This window comes from Herpailurus yagouaroundi, unplaced genomic scaffold, assembly GCF_014898765.1.
Source record: "Herpailurus yagouaroundi ecotype Mexico unplaced genomic scaffold, PumYag 159, whole genome shotgun sequence".
Taxonomy (NCBI): Eukaryota; Metazoa; Chordata; class Mammalia; order Carnivora; family Felidae; genus Herpailurus; species Herpailurus yagouaroundi.
The window spans coordinates 76,140,737-76,152,830 of NW_024412400.1; the positions used below are offsets into that span (position 1 = coordinate 76,140,737).

Sequence of the window (12,094 nt, forward strand, 5' to 3'; positions counted from 1 at the left end):
GAATAGGGGCTCTCACCTGGCTGCACAGCTAAGAGCTCCAATACCCAGATATCTGCAGCATGAAGCTGAGGGTCCCATGGGTTGAAATACAAAGTTAACCAACCATATTTACCACAAAGCTTTTATAAATACCACTTAATCACATTAACAGGAATGCATGTAATTCAAAGTCTGACTGAGGCAGAAGACGGTGGGCCAAGAATTTGAACACCTGTATCCTTGTCTAGTCTAAAAGTAATTAAAAGTTGACACGTTCCTGTTGCAGAAGAGGTGTTATTTTCCTCAGATATGGATTATAAGCACATCATCCTTTTCTCACACTGTCACAAATATTTCCAGCAATGGTTATGAAACAGCAAGAAAGAATAGATCCCCAAATCAAGAAAAGTTAAGTAGCGCAGCACCTAACACACCATCTTACACAAAGCAGAGTCTCCGTTTTTATGCACCACTTCTTTTCCACACAGAACAGAGGCCACTCAAATGTTGGCGGAAATGAATTCATGCATGGAAGTTACCTGGATGCCTAGGTGGCTCTCTCCTCAAATACAATAGCTTTAGTTCACAACACAGTTATGCATCTTCAGATAAGATAAGGTACTGCTTAGTATTGGGAAAGTACACAGCCTTCCCAACTGGGAAACACATTTTTTCCCTTTTGATAAAGGCAAGGTAGACCAGTTTCAAGAACATAACAACATTAACATGATAAATGAATCAATAGCAAGAAACGAATTAACTTAAAAAAAATTTTTTTTAATGTTTATTTATTTTTTAAGAATGAGAAAGGCAGAGCGTGAATGGGGGAGAGGCAGAGAGAGAGGGAGACACAGAATCCCAAGTAGGCTCCAGGCTCTGAGCTGTAAGCACAGAGCCCGATGAGGAGCTCGAACTCACAGAACATGAGATCATGACCTGAGCCGAAGTCAGATGCCTAACCGATTGAGCCACCCACGCGCCACAGAATTAACTCTTTTATAAAGTATTTAGGTATTAGGTGAACACTTATTTTGTGGTTAGGGACTATGGAACCTAATAACAAACTAAGTACAACAAAGGTATGTTTTTTGGTTTTTTGTTTTTTTTTTTTTAACTTTTAGGCTGCCTATAACCACAACAAGAAGAAAGCCATTGGGTTGAGAAAGGAGAAAGATATACTAAAAATACAAACACACCTACTATAAGGAAGTAGAAACTGGGAATACGTACAGAATAGGTATAGAATGTTGTGAGGACCAGCCTTAGTTGGATATCCAAAGCTTCAGAAGAAGATAAAAACTAAAATAATACCACTTCAAGTGCACACTGGATATTTGCCAAAACGGACTACATGCTGGGCCCTAAAGCAAACCTCAACAAATTTCAAAAGACTGACATCACATGGTGTATATACATTGACCACTTTGGAATTCAGTTCAAATTCAGTAACAAAGAACACAAGAGAATCTCCAAATATTTAGAAATCATGCAACACACTTCTTTTTTTTTAATGTTTATTTATTTATTTTGAGAGAGAGAGAGAGAGAGCTGGAAAGAGAGACAGAGAGCAAGCAGAAGAGAGGCAGAGAGAGAGGGAAAGAATCCCAAGCAGGCTCCACACTGTCAGCATGGCAACCGATGCAGGGCTTGAACCCACAAATTGTGAGATCATGACCTAAGCCGAAACCAAGAGTTGGACACTTAACCAACTGAACCACCCAGGCACCCCAACACACTTCTAAATAATATGAGTTAAATATATAAAATGGAAATTAGTAAATATTCTGAACAAAACGCTAAGAAATTATAGCACTTCCAAATTTGTGGGATGGGGCTATAGCAGAACTTGGAGTAAAACTGTGAATGTTTTAAAATCAGGGGCGCCTGGGTGGCGCAGTCGGTTAAGCGTCCGACTTCAGCCAGGTCACGATCTCGCGGTTGTGAGTTCCAGCCCCGCGTCGGGCTCTGGGCTGATGGCTCAGAGCCTGGAGCCTGTTTCCGATTCTGTGTCTCCCTCTCTCTCTGCCCCTCCCCCGTTCATGCTGTGTCTCTCTCTGTCCCAAAAATAAATAAACGTTGAAAAAAGAAATTAAAAAAAAAAATCATACATTAGAGGGGCGCCTGGGTGGCTCAGTCTGTTAGGCATTTGACTTCGGCTCAGGTCACAATCTCGCGGCTTGTGAGTCTCAGCCGCGCATCAGGCTCTGTGCTGACAGCATGGAGCCTGGAGCCTGCTTCAGATTCTGTGTGTCCCTTTCTCTCTGTTCCTCCTTGCTCGGACCCTGTCTGTCTGTCTCTCTCTCAAAACTAAATAAACATTAAACAAATTTTTTGGGGGGTGCCTGGGTGGCTCAGTCGGTTGAGTGTCCGACTTCAGCTCAGGTCATGATCTCAGAGTTTGTGAGTTTGAGCCCCACTTTGGGCTCTGTGCTGACAGCTCAGAGCCTGGAGCCTCCTTCAGATTCTGTCTCCTTCTCTTTCTGCCCCTCCCCACTTGTGCTCTGTCTCTCTGTCTCTCAAAAATAAATAAATGTAATAAAAAATCTAAAAAAAATTTTTTTATCATGTATTAGAAAAGAAGAAAAAGTGAAAACTTGGGGGAAGAAATTTTATTATTTCTGTGACATCCTTTTTAAAATAATAATTAGAATTATGACTGAACCAGGACATATCAGATTTTTAGGAATTGTGTACAATTTCTGGAACAACATAAAGAAAGTTGAGCATCACTTCTTATTTGACAATGCTTCCCATGAAATTTAACAAACAAATTAAGCCTAATTAGTTCAATGTCTTCCTTTCACAAGTACAGAGAATACATCTTTTGAGATGTTTCTAGGGACCCTCTGAAAAATCCCAAAGTTAGTTCAAAGTGAACAAGACTTTATTAGAATTAGATTTGGGGTGGGGCACCTGGGTGGCTCACTCAGTTAAGCATCCAACTTCGGCTCAGGTCATGGTCTCACGGTTCATGGGTTTGAACCCCACATCAGACTCTGTGCCTCCTGCTCTCTCTGCCCCTCTCCTGCTTGTACTCTGTCTCTCTCTATCTCTCAAAAACAAATAAACATTAAAAAAAAAAAACAATTAAAAAGAAGAATTTGATTTGGGGGAAGTTTGTCAAAAATATCAAAAGGCTTAAAACACTTGATTAGATTACAGCCACCATGAAACAATACTTAGTTACCCATTTTGCCAAAGTGACAGTTAAAGACTTCAAAAGCTAATACAGAAAGCTACAGAGTTGTAAAAAACGTACCTCTTTTAATAGAGAAGACTCAGTTTTCTAAAATAAAGGTAACATAAGGTGCAATAAATTATTTTCATAAACCATAGAATCTTTGTTTTCTAGGCAGATTACTTAAAAGGTAAAGAAAAACCTTTCACAGTCTCATCTAGAACAGACCAATAGTTCAAGAAAACTTTGTCCTTTTAGCAGATGAAATAAAATTTTTTCAGTTTTACAGAAGTATATTATTGATATTTAAATTCATTTTTCATTAAGCCAATTAAATAGAACTCTTTTACATAGTAATTTTGGCAATGCCCTCTGGAGGTAGAAAAACACCACATATGTAATATATGTCCATACACCTACATAACATGCAGACACAGAGACCCTGTAGCTTTCATTCCAAAACTCTAGCTGTGAATCAGGTATTTCTCACACGGCCAAAGTTTTTTTTTCTTCTTCTTTTTTTTAATGTTTATTTATTTTTGAGAGAGAGAAAGAGAGAGAGAGAGAGAGAGTACGCATGAGCACAAGCTGGGGAGGGGCAGAGAGAGAAGGGTACAGAGGATCCGAAGTGGGCTCCACGCTGTCAGCAGAGCCCAGTGTGGAGCTCAAACTCATGAACCGCGAGATCATGACCTGACCCGAGATCGGATGCTTAATCGACTGAGCCATCAGGCGCTCCATGGCCAAAGCTTTCTGAGGCAAGGGAGCTTCTATAGCAGTCGGTATTTTGAAAAGCCTCCTTTTCCCTATTTAAAAAAAATTTTTTTTAATGTTTTTTTATTTTTGAGAGAGAGAGAGAGAGAAAGAGGCAGATCGCAAGCAGGAGAGGGGCAGGGAGAGAGGGAGACACAGAACCTGAAAGCAGGTTCCAGCCTCTGAGCTGTCAGCACAGAGCCTGACATTGGGCTCAAACCCATGATCCATGAGATCACGACCTGAGCCGAAGTCAGACACTCAAAAGACTGAGCCACCCAGGCGCCCCTCTTTTTCCCTATTTTTAAATTCACTCTCTGTGGGCAGTGTTTTGGTTATCTCCTGGGGTGTTTACATTTCAAAGACATGATAAAATTTACAACGTTAAGGGGCAGAGAGAGTTCAAGTTTTCTCTTAGGAGTTTTTTGAGTAATTGCTATTTGGAACTTTCCTCTGTATTAAGGGTTGGACAGCTTTGGGCATTTTGTCTATTTCACTGCCAATCACCATAATATTCTCCCCTTCATTCTCTTCACTTTCCAGCAATTACAACTCTTAGATCCATTTTTTTTTTTTTTTTTTTTTTTTTAAAGAAGGCTCCATGCCCAACATGGGCCTTGAACTCAAGACTCTGGGATCAAGAGGACCCTGGGATCAAGAGTAAGATGCTCTACCGACTAAGCCACCTCTTAGAGTCCTAATCAGGCTTTGTCACAAGTGCTCAGACCTCAATCTACAGAAGCCCACACCCTCCTAGCTTTGCAAAATGGCAAAATGGAGACTAAGGTCTCCAACTTATTATCCTGCTCTCCCACCTACTCTGCCAGTCCCAAAACTGAATAGTGGACAACTGCATGTCCTTCTCTAACTTCAGCCCTTACCCAACTTTCTGATCCAAGCTTCAGCCTCTAGTTAGTTGGGCATCAGTGGCCAGCAGAGCTGCCCAGACTAGAGGCCAGCTCACAATGAATGCTCACTGGGCAGAGTGAGCACAGTGTGCTATGTGTAGTTTCTCAAATGTGTATCAGACCTGCTGGCATTTTCAGGGTGTCCTAGTACTCACATGGTGGTCCACAAGCATCTAACATACAGGCCACCACTCCCCACATCAATGTAGATAGCCAACCAGGGATTTCCCCCAAGGAGGATGCCTCTTTCCCAAGGCCATGTCTTTGGTCTCCTGACTGGCTTGCCAACAGTTGGTTTGTAAACTGGCCCCCATACATGCAGGGCAAGGAGAGACCAAGGAAAGAGGCAAACCACCTCAGATTGGTAGGTGGCAGGTTTGATAAGCAAGGGAATTTACATATGAGACTTTTCTTGAGTGACAAGATGAGTACATCTCCACACCCACCTGCCAGAGTCTTAAAAGTTTATATAGAAGCCCTAACCAGGTTCAGTCATGTATACAGTCCAGATGGTCTCAACAACACATTATTATCTCAAGGCTGTGTTCCTCAGGAAGCTTCTGGGAGAGGGGAAGGCAAGTGGAAGCCACATTCCAAGGATGGGGGAGGGAGTGAGGAGCTTCCAATTGTAAGGGTCCAGTTCACAGGTCAACTGGCACTTGCATCCTCTTGATGAACCTTCTTCCCCCACTACTATTAGCTTTAGTAATTTCAGTTTTATTTTGTTGACCTAAAGCTGCCTCTATCCCACCTACCCTGGGACTTTAGCAAGAAATAGAAGAAGCTAGAGTAATTGTCCTTGTTTATAGCCAGATCTCATGACTAGCATTTATCTGTAAAGGCAAACCGCTTACTTACTCGAAGATGACAGGAATATCTGGGCAAGTTAATTTATAACAAGTCAACACAGCATTCCTATGTGCCAAGCATTGTTTCAAATACTTTTTAGGTATTAACTCATTTAAATCCTCATAACAACCCTATGAGTAGGTACTATTATTTCTCCTATTTTATAGCTGAGGAAAGGGAGGCACTTTGATGTTGAGTGGCAGCAGGGATTTGAGTCCAGGCTCCAGAGTTGAGGCTCTTAATCACTATGCTATGATGCTTTCAAACAAACAAACAAACAAAAAAAGCAAATAAACTATCACTGTACAAGATGACCTCAAATGTACCCTCATAAACAGCTCTCCTCTTTCCCCAGGGTGAGTATCAGATTAAAATAAACTATGACTCTCTAACTCTGGCTCTCTCAACTAACCTCATGATAAGCAAATGGTAGTTTCAAAGTCAAAGTCACAAGTACATGATTAGAATACTAGAATGCAAAAAAACTATTATATTTAATTGCAAAAATAAAAAATGTGCTTCCTCATTATTTTTAAACCAAAGATGAACAGATGTTAAACACAGACACATTATAGACTTATACTGAAACAAAATAAAATTATCTTTACACCACCCTGTCAGTAACCACACAGATGTCTCATCCTTCCAACTATTTGATTGTAGGCCTAACTTCTCCTCTCTAGCCTTCCTAAAAAGCTTACCTGGCCAAACAGGCCAGGAATAAAAGAGTATGTCTGTTTAAAGATAAAAATAAACTTATCCCACCACATTAACATTCTGTAAAGTGAGTTATCAACATTCTAAGTTTGAATGGATTAAAGATGGAAATGAACCAAGAGAAAAGACTTAAAATATTCAAACTATAAGTGTTTGCTGTATGAAAGCATAAATAACAGGATAGAGAAACATGATTCAGTGAATGTTGTTGGGAAAAACAAATAACAGATTAAAGATGAATTCATTGAGATCCAGGTTTCATATTGTGATACTGTGATTTATAAGAAATGTATATTTGGTCACTCACATATAACCAAAATACATTTCTCGTATATATTTGGTCTTCAACCATAGTTACTGGATCATAGCTCCAAAACCCCTTAGCATTTCCTAAGTGCCAAGAGTGATGAAGGTGTCTTTTATTGTCTTAATGAAAGTGACTTTTGGACCTCATCCAAAGCTGGGGGCTGGATGCTGGGAGGACCAACCACGTGATTAAAGTGTTGGAACTTCCAGTCTTGCCCCCTACCAGGGGACTGCAGGCTGAATCAGCCAATGGCCAATAACTTAGCCAATAATGACTGTGTAATGAAACCTCTGTAAAAACTCAAAAAGACTGGGTTTGGAGAGCTTCCAGGATGGTGAACACATGGAGATTTCAGGAGACTGGTGCACCTGGGGATCCATGCTCTTTCCCCACACCTCGCCCTGTGTTTCTCTTCGTGTAACCATTCATATCTCTTAACATGTCTTTTATAAACTGATAAATGTAAGTAAGTGTCTCCCTGAATTCTGTGAGCTATTCTAGTGAATTAAAAGAACTTTAACGAGGAAGTTGGTGGAACCTTCAATCTATAGCCAGTCGGGTCAAAAGTAAAGATAAACAACCTGGGGCTGGCGACTAGTGTCTAAAGTTGAGAGATGGAGGGCAGTCTTATAGGTCTGAGCCCTTAACAGGTAGAATCTGATGCTGTCTCGGGAGAGAGTCAGAATTGAGTTGAACTCTCAGACATCCTGCTGGTATCCAAGAATTTCTTGGTGTTGTGGGGTGGGGGGTGGGGTGGAGAATGCCCCCCACATTGGAAATTGGCAACTCCAACATCTAAAAGATATACCACACATTAATCCATCTGGGATTAACCCAAAAAGTTACATTAAAAAGATGAAATAAATAGAAGAAAGAGAATTAAATTGCTTACTTAGTTGAGCTATGGGAGGAACATAGTCTCCGTTTTCCCCCAAAGCCAGAAACTTATCAAAGGCAAAATGGATGAGTTTAAATGTAAAAAGGAAAATGTTTGCATAATGAAATTAACATTAAGGGGAAGGGGAATAAAGCTAAAGAAATGACAAGGTAACTGATATATTTGAACAGCCAGTTTTTACTGAAAAATATATGATTTTTTTAATCTATTCATTCAATAAATACTTACTGAAGGACCTACTATGTGCCAGATACTGCTCTAGGTGCTAGGGATGCAAGAGTGGACAGACCCCACATCTCTAAATCACTGCCTTCATGCAGGTTACTTTCTAGTATTCACAAAAGGTCGAAATTCAGAACAGTCTGCTAAACTGGTTCAAAAGCTTCTTTCAGCCTCTAAATGCAATGTCATCAATTGAGAAATAAATTATATTTTAAGATACAACTCTATATACCTCCCATACAAGAAGGAGGGAAGTGTTAACACAAACATACATCATCTGAATATTGAACTGATTTTTTAAAAATCAGTCTTCCTGGGGCGCCTGGGTGGCGCAGTCGGTTAAGCGTCCGACTTCAGCCAGGTCACGATCTCGCGGTCCGGGAGTTCGAGCCCCGCATCAGGCTCTGGGCTGATGGCTCAGAGCCTGGAGCCTGTTTCCGATTCTGTGTCTTCCTCTCTCTCTGCTCCTCCCCCGTTCATGCTCTGTCTCTCTCTGTCCCAAAAATAAATAAACGTTGAAAAAAAAATTAAAAAAAAAAAAATCAGTCTTCCTTTTGCTCTTTTTTTTTTTTTTTTAAACGTTTGTTTGCTTATTGAGAGAGAGAGAGAACGCATGCAGGAGAGGGGCAGAGAGAGGGAGAAAATCCCAAGCAGGTTCCACGTTATCAGTGCAGAGCCTGACTCAGGGCTCAATCCCACAAACCATGAGATCATGACCTGAGTGGAAATCAAGAGTTGGACACTTAACCAACTGAGCCACCCAGGCGCCCCTGAACACTGAAGTGATTTTTAATATGCCACTGGCAGGTACTCAGGAGAACAAACTGGTGATATGTAACACTCTACATATTCTCTGTCTTTATAACAGTAATGTATGAAGGAAAATTTTCAAAAGAAAAAAATAATTTCAATCCAATGGTTTATTGGGTATTAAATACCTAATACAAAATTAATGGCTAAACTACATTTGATCAATTAGATCAGTTCAGTGCTGTCCAATAGAAATATAATGCAAGTCACAAATGTAATTTAAGTTTTTCTAGTAGCTACATTAAAAGAGTAAAAAAAAAACAGGTGAAATTATTTTTAATAATATATTTTACTTAATCCAATAGAAAATATTATCTTTTAAATACATCATTGATAAAATTGTAATAATGTAATGTTATTTACATTTGAATGTAATGTATAATAAATATTACATTAATTATGTAATGTGAAAATATAATAATAAAAATTACTAATGAGATGTTTTAACTTTTTTTTGTACCAAGTCTTTGAAATCTAGTGTGTATTTTTTTTAATGTTTATTCATTTTGAGAGGGAGAGAGTGTGAGCAGGGGAGGGGCAGAGAAAGAGGGAGAGAAAGAGAATCCTAAGCCAGCTCCAGCTCCACTCTATCAGCACGACCATGAGATCATGACTTGAGCCACAAACAAGAATCGAACGCTTAACCAACTGAGCCACCCAGGCACCCCCACTGTGTATCTTATATATCTAGCACATCTCAATTCAGACTGCACATATTTCAAATGCTCAGTGACATGTGGCCGCAGTATTACATAGTGTATGTAGCCCCACAGTTCTCAAGAGAGGGTGATTTTGCTTGCCCAGGGGACATGTGGCAATGTTCGGAGACATATTTGGTTTTCACAACTGTTTGTCCTGTAGGTAAAGGCCAGAGATGCCGAACATCCTACAATGCAGAGAACTACCCACCCCCCCCAACAAAGAATTATCTGGCCTCAATGTCAATAGTGCTAAGGTTGTCCTAGACAGCTAAACAGATTATATCATTAGTATTTGACATATGCTGATCTAGGGGGGAGTGTATTTTATGACGCCTATTTGTTTTTTATGTTACAGTATTTTAAATCCTTTTTAGAAGTAACTTTTTACAGTTTCTCCTGAGATAAGAGCGCCCATTTCTCCTTATTTCTCTTGACAGGCACTGCAGACAGAAAGGCTTTCCATGGCCAGATGACTCGGCCAGAGAAAGGCCTCTGCAGCAGTCGATTCATTCCAAAGGGAAAAATACTGCTTGATCCAGGAGTTGAGAAAACATTAAACAAGGAAATACTACTGACATTTATATCTTCCTGAGGATTATGTAGCTACAAGATACTGAGCATTTTTTGTCCTACCAAGGCAAAGGTAATGGGCACAGTGGGGGGTATTGGGGAGCTAAAAGGGGTCAATGAAATCCAGGTTCTGCTATGGTTCAAATAAGGGTCAGGGAAACACACAGTCATATTCATGTCCATCTGGTGAGGGAAACAAGGAACATTTGATCCATAAGCAAAGGGAGATAACTGCATAAGAGACTTCCCCTCCGCTGTGCACACTGACAGCATCCCAGTGGCTGTGATAATTAGCACACCTATCGCACAGCGTGGCCACCGCGTAACTAGTTTGTCCCATCTCATTTTAACAGGCTGCCAGAGCGGAATGTCTGCTGACAGGGCAACCGTGGGCTGTCCCCTGCATGGAGGCCCCTGGAACAAGATACTAGGGGCCAGAAATCATTCCCCAGGCTGAACAATCCCTTCCTGACAGCAGGACAACAGCAGGGCAGCCTTCCTAAGCCTGGGGGCTGAGGATTCATCCAAGTTGTTCCTGAATGTGGGGACGGCAGGAATCAACTGGCAGTTCAGAGGCGCCTCTCAGCTTTCAAGGGGATTAAAGGCTACAGCACTCCTGTCTGGCACACTCCACAAAGAAAGCAGTAGTTGGGGGTGCCTGGGTGGCTCAGTCAGTTAAGCATCCGACTTTGGCTCAGGTCATGATCTCTAGGTTTGCAGGTTCGAACCTCTGCTGCCAGCACAGAGCCTGCTTCAGATCCTCTGTCCCCCTCTCTGCCCCTACCCTACTCTCTCTTTCAAAAATAAATAAATAAACTTTAAAAAAAGGCAGTATTTGGGGTACAATCAGAATAGACTGGCCTCAGACGCTACAGCATATTCTCCCTCTCTTCTCCTTAATTCACAAGATCTCCTTAATTCACAAGATCTTAATTCACAAACACAGAATGGGTAGCCTCTTATAAACTTTTCTGGCCCAAGTAAAAGTTTTTCTGAGATGCCCCTCCCCTGAAACTGCCTTTATGACAAACATCTAGATGGACAAACTTTTTAAGGGGAACTCTTGTATGATCAGACACAGGTTTCAAGAGACTCAAAATATTAAAAATTAAATCAAAAAGAAATTAAAATGTGTTTTTAAATCAGAGAAGAAATAAAAAAGTTGATGCCCTCCCAAGACCAGCTGACTTTAGGCATTCCCATCCTCCCTACCTGCAACAGGTTAAAGAAAACTACAAAGGACATTTCCTCTCCTAATTCTCATCCCATCCTTACTGCAATGGGTTAGGAACATGATCCTGACCATCTCAAGCTCTTCCCTTAAGAATTTAGTCCAATAGTGGCCACTTCAGTCAAGAGGGATAGCAAAATTCTAGAAGGCAGCCTTCATGGATTCATCCATAAAACCAATGGATATAACTTAACACCAATACCATGGCAAATAGGTATTTTTCTGCAGTTCATAATCTAGCATTACCCAATAATTGGCAGGAATTTGAGAGTTTTTAGCTGCTTCATATAAAGCTAAATTCCAAGGAACTTATTCAAAGTTTCTATTACACTGGGGAGTGAGATTAACTTTGTTATTATAATGATAAGGTTTCAAAGGATTAAACTGAAAATGAATCAGAAGGGGAGAAAAAGACTTACAGGAAACACTTAGAGCCCCACTGGTGGAGGGGATAGAAGAAACTTTATTCCATGAGATCCAGAGCAGAGATTCTCTGTGCTGGCTACATTATGATCACCAGGGCAAATTTACAACAACATGGATGCTGGAACACTAATCCAGAGAGTGGTTTAATCAGTCTGGTTTAGGGCCCTTCATAGGTATGGTTTTTAACATTCTTCAAGTGATTTTCATATGCAGTCCAGACTGAGATTTAGATTTAGATAGAATTTTGATATTTTGCATTTGACAAAAGCTCTTTAAGACTGTCAGGCTTTAGCTTTAGGAAAAAAAAAAAAAAATCTGGGCACCTAGGTGGCTCAGTCAGTTAAGCATCTGACTCTTGATTTTGGCTTAGGTCATGATCTCACAGTCTGTGGGATCGAGCCCTATGTAGGGCTCTGTGTTGACAGCATGGGGCCTGCTTGGGATTCTTTCTCTCCCTCTCCCTCTGCCCTTCCCCCCCCCCACCTTTTTCTTTAAAAAAAAAAAATAAATGTTGTGGGGGTTTTTTTTATCCAAAGTATAATTCA

The 12,094-nt window shown here is 40.6% G+C and overlaps 1 protein-coding gene across 8 annotated transcripts in view; it reads right to left on the reverse strand.

Moving 5' to 3' along the window:
- Positions 1-12,094, reverse strand: part of ABCC5 (ATP binding cassette subfamily C member 5) — an 89,387-nt gene that overhangs the window by 57,481 nt on the left and 19,812 nt on the right. The window lies entirely within an intron of this gene.